The sequence below is a fragment of the Suncus etruscus genome, chromosome 6 (assembly GCF_024139225.1).
Source record: "Suncus etruscus isolate mSunEtr1 chromosome 6, mSunEtr1.pri.cur, whole genome shotgun sequence".
Lineage (NCBI taxonomy): Eukaryota > Metazoa > Chordata > Mammalia > Eulipotyphla > Soricidae > Suncus > Suncus etruscus.
Window position 1 is genome coordinate 135,942,391 of NC_064853.1, and position 7,949 is coordinate 135,950,339.

The following is a 7,949-nucleotide window of genomic DNA, read 5'->3' on the forward strand; positions in this document are numbered from 1 at the left end:
TAGAACTGAAGTGCTCAGCACCATACCTGTTGATCATTAAGTATTCAGTAAATATACTTTCTGTTGTTATCACCACAATTAATAGACATAAAAATTTTCACTGTGTTCAGTAAACTTATGATCCACCTTACAAAAGAGATATGTCTGTAGAGAACTATAACCCAAACCCAAGCTGAGAAATTACAAGAGCACAGGTGGAAGAGGAAAACCTGTGTTCTAGATGGACAACGGCCAAATCTATTTCTCTCTGTCTCTCTCTTCTTGAGGATAGCTATTAGAAGCAGGGATGTTTTTAGAAAACACATGTATGTACCCTAGATGTTTAGGGTCTCCCTGAGACTATAATCAATAGTGCTGCTAAGTCTTTTCATGACTAAGCTCTGTGGTTATAAATATAGATTTGCAGATGACACCTGTGTCATGGCTGAGTTAGATTCTGAAGCCACATTGTCCTTGCTCTGTATGGCTGGGAACCTGAAAGGGAGAGGAGCCTTGACTAATGTGAAATGGAAGTTAATAAAGCTAGTTTGCAGTTTGGAAAAAGACCACATCTAGACAAGATGGGTCCCTAGCAAAGTGGCAAAAGGATTTGGGTTGGAAGAGGTTCATGAATCTGCAATGGAAGTTCTCTATAGACCAACGACTCTTTGCCCATTCTATCTTTATCAGTCAGTCTTGTGTTCTGGGCATAGGATTATGTTCTGGACAAAGGACTTGTGTTCTGGGCCTTGAAGCACAGGGCAAAGTGTTGTTTGAGGTGAGTGGGAGGAGCCCTGGATCTGAGTCAAGAGATAGGACAATGTTGACACCACTGTTAATGTTGTGGCTATGCTCAACCACACAATTAAACTGACTAGTCATTTCCTTAGCCATGAAATGAGTTTTGTAAGAGTTGCTATTGCTATCTTGTGAGAGTATTATAAAAGTGAATATATTCAGGTAAGTGAAAACAGAATTATTCTATGTATGATGTTGCTCTTTGCCCTTGTATATGGACATGTCTTGAATATCATCAAATGAACAAATCACTCAGATAACTTTTTTGAATAGGTTTGACAAAGAGATTTCTATAAAGGTCATTTGTATTTGGTATGTTTTAAACAGTTTCTATATTTTTCTTCCCTCAGGCAAATCTCTTTTCTACATGATAGAATCCTTACTCATATTTTTATAATTTGACATAAATACTGTAATCATTTTTAAGTCATTGGTATGGAAGGCAGGTTTCTTCAAGACTCCATCATTTTTGTGAAGGGTAAAAAATGATGTTGGCAGACAATGACTTGGATTGGATTGCCTGGAGCCTAGAGTTGGTCTTATGCCAGGAAACTTCAGGGGTAGGGGTCTCCTTGTATTTAGACCAAGGCTTTTCCTTTCCATGTCCCCCATATATTGGTGGGCCTATGCAAACAATATTTGCCACTCTAACACTGTTTTTACTGTGCCCTTTTGACTAACCCTTAAAAAAAACCTCTTAAACTTTTGATGTTAACTTAAACTAATATATGTGCATGAAAATATAAAAAATACTATGCCTTCAATGTTTAAGGAGTCACATAAATCTCATGGCTTTAGGTTGCTTTGTGTACTGCTAAGAAATGTTATAATATACTACAATCTGGGGACTTGTGGACAAAGTAATTGTACATGGGTTCTGCCTTATTTTTCTTAATGTTCTTTGACTGTAAGTTCAATATTTAGGCATCAGCAAGGGGATTTCTTCTGAGAACTCTGTTTATGGGTGATTGTCCTTTCACTGTAACTTTACCTTGTCCTCTTTGCATCATTGTTCTCATAATTAAAAATAAAAAATGATGTTGGATGAAATACAGGATGTAATTATTTTAAGTTATAAAAAACTGCCCTTTAAATACTCCATGCCCTTCCTTTTTATGTTTCTTTTAAAAGAAAGTTCTAGCGAGAAAGTGGTCACAGAAGTAGAAATGATCATCTTTAAAGATCTCAAGGCTCCTTAAAAATTATAAATATACAAAATTCTTTGTGTATCCTTGACATGGCAAAGAGGCCGACAGAAATTAGGAGTCCACCCAAGGTCAGAGCTATTCAGACTGAACTAGAAGGCAATTTGAAACTTTGGATCTCTTCTAACAGTTCTCTATCAGTAGTATGAACTGTAGCCTGGGCTGTGAGAGACTTACATCCAGAAGCTTATAATCTAGCTGAGAACACATGATCTAGCTTGCATACAAACATATGGTCCTTGCATAAACCAAAAACACTATGCATATATATAAAATATAGTTAAAATAATTAGTAAAAATATAGATGTTCTTTTCTAACAGCTGTAGAAGTAACAATAGCAAACTTTACAAAAGGCAGCGCAAAGTTAATTATGACTTGGGCAGAAGAAGAAAAACATAGAAATACTTTTATAAGAGCATGAGTTTTAAGTTGAGGCTTGAAGAATGGATTGGACACTGATATGTCAACATGGGAGGGAAAACAGAAGGCTGTATGGACTATTTTATTCTGAGTCAATCATCAAAGATGGTCAAAGTTCTTTTAAAATTTATTTAAATTAATTATTAAATTAAATATTAATTATTACATAATTAAATTAATATAATAGTACTGATATTTGTCAGCTTTTTTTCCTCATGTGATAGTGCTAACTCAGTCCCCCATTAAAACAAATTATGCAATTGAATTGCCCTCATTTGGGAAAATTTTAGGGGTCAGTGCATCTGGAGTGCAATGGATAAGCCTCTCCTTAAGAAAACCACCTTTATGATTGTGGTATCTCTCCTGACAGGTTTATAGTTTACTTTATCTTCCCAACTAAGATTATTTAAGTTTTTGAATTTTATTAAGTGGAGACGAAGACTTCTGAACCTCAAAGGAATAGTGACTAGGATACAAAGGCCACCCAACATAATGGGAGAAACTAATAACACAATACCCATCGGATAAAGGGCTAATATCTAAGTTATACAAGGTACAGAACTTAGCAAGAAAGAAATAGCTAACCTCAAAAAATGGGAAGAAGAGATGAATAGACACTACCTCAAAGAAGAACTACAAATGGCCAAAAGGTTTTTTTCCCACAGTCCTGTCTCCAAAACCTCTTGGGAGTGGGCCGAAAAGGGCCCAGAAAAATAACTCTCCCAGAGGCTCATCCAAGGGCCGGAGTGCCAAGGAACTGTGTCTGACCATGAAAACTGGCTATCCGCAGTATTCTGAAGAAAGGAAGGTCCCCTGTTTGTGAAGTCAGGCTAGGAAAATCTACGCCTGCCCAGTGATTCCCGACTGTGAGTGTTGCCTGTGCGTGTTTTTCCACTGTCCTGAAAAGGGCCCAGAAAAATAGCTCTCCCAGAGGCTCCAGAAGAGTGCGGCTGGAAGCGAACCCCACCACAACATGCAGAAAAAATCACACTACAAGCATGACAATGGGGGAAACCTCTCAGGCAAACACCATGCACCATGCACAGAGAATGAAGACAATAGCTCGAATGACCTAAAAAAAATCCCAACCATCTAATTAATCTCTCGGATAAGGAGTTTAGAATAGCTATATGGAAGATGTTTGTAGAACTCAAAGAAGCATAGATTGATCTGACAGAACACAAAGACAGAAATCAGAAAACTCCAAACTGAATTAACAGATCTGAAAAACATGGTAGCTGAACTGAAAAACTCAGTGGATGGCCTTGCCAGCAGGGTAAGAGCAGCTGAGGACAGAATCGGTGTGCTGGAAGATGAGATGCAGAAAAACTCAACAACAGCAGAAGAAATTGAAAAGAACCTTAAGACAAATGAACAGGCAATGGAAAAAGTACTCAAGGAATGTGAACAGATGAAAATAGAAGTCTTTGATAAACTCAACAGAAACAACATAAGAATCATTGGAGTCACAGAGGCCCAGGTAGGAGATCTCCAGGAAGAATCAACTGTCAAAGACATTATCAAAGAGATACTCCTAGAGTTAAAGACTACATGCAATCAAATCCTGCATGCCCGAAGAGTACCAGATAAAAGAGACTCAAAAAACAAAACAAAACAAAACAAAAAAACAAAAAAAAACACCCCAAGACACATCCTTGTTACAATGACAAATCCCACAGATAGAGATAAAATACTGAAAACAGCAAGATCAAAAAGGAAAATTACATTCAAAGGAGCATCCTTAAGATTTACAGCAGACATGTCACAAAAAACTCTCAAGGCCAGAGGACAGTGGTGGGATATTGTGACAAGACTGAATGAAATGGATGCCTCACCAAGAATACTGCACCCAGCCTGACTCACGTTCAGTTTGAAGGAAGGATACATAGCTTTATGGATAAACAACAGCTCAGAAACTTCACAGATGAAAAACCAGCCTTAAAGAAAAAACTGAAAGATCTACTTTAAGACAAGAAAGACCAACACACATAGCAAACTTATCTACAAAGATGACATTAAATCCTATGACAATCATCTCCCTCAATGTCAATGGACTAAAAATTAAAAGACACAGAGTGGCAAAATGGGTTAAAAAGATGAATCCAAGCTTCTGCTGCCTACAAGAAACACACCTATATAGTCAGAACAAACATAGACTCAAAATCAAAGGCTGGAGTAAAATCATCCAATCAAACAACACCCTTAAAAAAGCTGGGGTGGCCATATTAATATCTGATGACACCAACTTTATACTCAAAAAAGTGGTAAGGGACAAAGATGGACACTATATACTTATCAAGGGATATGTGCAACAGGAAGAAATCAGACTATTAAACATATATGCACCCAATGAGAGACCAGCAAATTATCTAATACAATTACTGACAAATCTGAAAGAAGACATCAATAATAACACAATAATTGTGAGAGACCTCAACACAGCCCTGTCAACACTTGATAGGTCAACCAGACTGAAACCCAACAAAAACATAATAGCCCTGAAAAGAGTAATGGAAGAAAGAGGACATGTAGATATATATAGGACACTCCACCCCAAAAAGCCTGGATACACATTCTTCTCCAATGTACATGGGTCATTCTCCAGGATAGACTATATGCTGACACATAAAACATACCTTCATAAAATCAAGAGGATAAAAATCTTGCAAGCTACCTTTGCTGACCACAAGGCTCTGAAATTAGATGTGAACTACAAAGGCACACAGAAGAAAAACTTTAACAATTGGAAATTAAACAGCCTGCTACTGAACAACCAGTGATTCTGAGATGAAATCAAAATGGAAATCAAAACTTTCCTGGAAACAAATAATAATGAAGACACAAACTGCCAGAATCTATGGGACATAGCAAAAGCGGTCCTGAGAGGAAAAATGATAGCTTTACAAGCACACATCAGGAAGGAAGAAGGGGCATACCTGAATAACTTAATGACGCAGCTCATAAAATTAGAAAATGACCAACAGAAGGAACCAAAAATAGGGAGACAGAAGAAAATAGCAAAGCTGAAAGCAGAAATCAATGAAGTGGAAAACCAAAAAACAATCCAAAAGATCAACGAAAGCAGAAGTTGTTTCTTTGAAAAAATAAAAAGATTAGTAGACCATTGGCAAAACTCACAAAGAAAGAGAGAACCCTGATAACCCATATTAGAAATGAGAAAGGGGGGGATCACGACAGATACTGCAGAGATCAAAAGGGTAATTAGAGACTACTTTGAGAAACTTTATACTACTAAACATGAGAACCTAGAAGAAGTGGATAAATTCTTGGACACTTATAACTTCCAAAGTTAAATAAGGAGGATATAGCATATCTAAACACCCCCATCACTATTGAGGAAATTGAAACTGTAATCAAACATCTGTCCAAAAATAAAAGCCCAGGCCCAGATGGATTTACTAATGAGTTCTTTCAAACCTTTCAAGAGGAGCCACTACCAATCCTAGCCAGGCTCTTTCATGACATTGAAAAAACGGGAACACTCTCAAACAGCTTTTATGAAGCCAACATCACCTTGATACCAAAACCAGACAGAGATGCTGCCAAAAAAGAAAATTACAGACCAATATCCCTGATGAATGCAGATGCAAGGATCTTCAACAAAATCCTGGCAAATAGGATCCAATGCATCATCAAGAATATCATACATTATGGGGCAAGCGAGGTGGTGCTAGAGCTAAGGTGTCTGCCTTGCAAGCGCTAGCCAAGGAAAGATTGCGACTGTGGTTCGATCTCCCAGGGTCCCTTTTGGTCCCCCAAGCCAGGGGCAATTTCTGAGCGCTTAGCCAGGAGCAACCCCTGAGCATCAAACGGTGTGGCCTGAAAAAACAAAAAACAACAACAAAAAAAAAAAAAGAAGAAGAAGAAGAAGAAGAAGAAGAAGATCATACACTATGACCAAGTAGCTATCATCCCAGGAATGCAAAGATGGTTTAACATTCATAAATCTATCAACATCATACACAACATCAACAACAAGAAAAATAAAAATCACATGATCATATCAATAGATGCAGAGAAAGCATTTGATAAGGTCCAACACCCATTCTTGTTAAAAACTCTCAGGAAGATGGGAATGGAAGGAACCTTTCTCAATCTAGTTAAAGCCATCTACCACAAGCCAATGGCAAATATCCTCAATGGAGAAAAACTAAAATCCTTATCTAAATTCTGGTACAAGACAAGGCTGTCCACCCTCATCACTCCTCTTCAACATAGTACTGGAAGTGCTTGCTATAGCAATCAGGCAAGAAAAAGATATCAAGGAAATCCAGATAGGAAAGGAAGAAGTCAAGGTCTCACTGTTTGCAGATGACATGATACTCTACTTAGAAAACCCTAAAGACTCTACCAAAAATCTTCTAGAAACAATAGACTCATATAGCAAGGTGGCAGGCTACAAAATTAACACACAGAAATCAGTGGCCTTTTTATACAAATGGCCAAAAGGCACATAAAAAATGCTCCACATCACTAATCACCAGGGAGATGCAAATCAAAATAACTATGAGGTACCATGTCACACCACAGAGACTGGCACACATCACAAAGAATAAGCACAACCAGTGCTGGAGGAGATGTGGGGAGAAAGAAACTCTCATTCACTGGTGGTGGGAAATCAATGTAGTCCAGCCTTTATGAAAAACAATATGAGATTCCTCAAAAAACTTAAAATTGAGCTCCTATATGATCCAGCTATAGCACTCTTAGGGATATGCCTTAGGAACACAAAAACACAATACAAAAATGCCTTCTTCACACCTATATTCATTTCAGCACTATTTACAATAGCTATCTGGAAACAACCCAGATGCCCAACAACAGATTAGTGGCTAAAAAAACTGTGGTACCTATACACAATGGAATACTATGCAGCCAACAGAAAAATGAAGTCATAAAATTTTCCATGGATGGACATGAAAACTATTATGCTGAGTGAAATAAGTCAGAAGGAGAGATAGACACAGCATAGTCTCAGTCACCTGTGTTATTTAAGAAAAGTAAAAGAGTATTGTAATAATACCCAGAGACAATAGAGATGAGGGCTGGAAGGACCTGCCCACAATATGTAGCTTACCACAAAGAGTGGTGAGTGCAGTTAGAAAAATAATTATACTAACAACTATCATGATATTTGTAGTGAGTGAGAGAAATATAATGCCTGTCTCGAAGGCAGGCAGAGGGTGGAGGAGGAGGGAGATGGGGGGCATTGGTGGTAGGAATGTTGCACTGGTGAAGGGGATGCTCTTTTTTATAACTGAAACCCAACTATAAATATGTTTGTAATCATGGTGTTTAAATAAATATATTATTTTAAAAATAAGTTTTTGAATTTTAAATAAATTGAAGAAATTTAAATAATTTTTAAATAAATTGTAAACCGCATTAACCAAAAGCAACTTTGGGTACGGAAGATAGAGAAAAACTATTATAGTTGAAAGGTTACTACTGCAAAATATATGGAATAAATTAGGAGAAAAACGAGTCCAGAAACCAATGGTCAATTAATTTCTTCAATTATTTAA

At 37.3% G+C, this 7,949-nt stretch overlaps 1 non-coding gene across 1 annotated transcript; it reads right to left on the reverse strand.

Annotated features, from left to right (window-relative positions):
- Positions 1-2,617: 2,617 nt before the first annotated feature.
- Positions 2,618-2,781, reverse strand: LOC126012743 (U1 spliceosomal RNA). The gene has a single exon (XR_007497148.1). It is a non-coding gene; the product is annotated as a U1 spliceosomal RNA (small nuclear RNA).
- Positions 2,782-7,949: the final 5,168 nt, after the last annotated feature.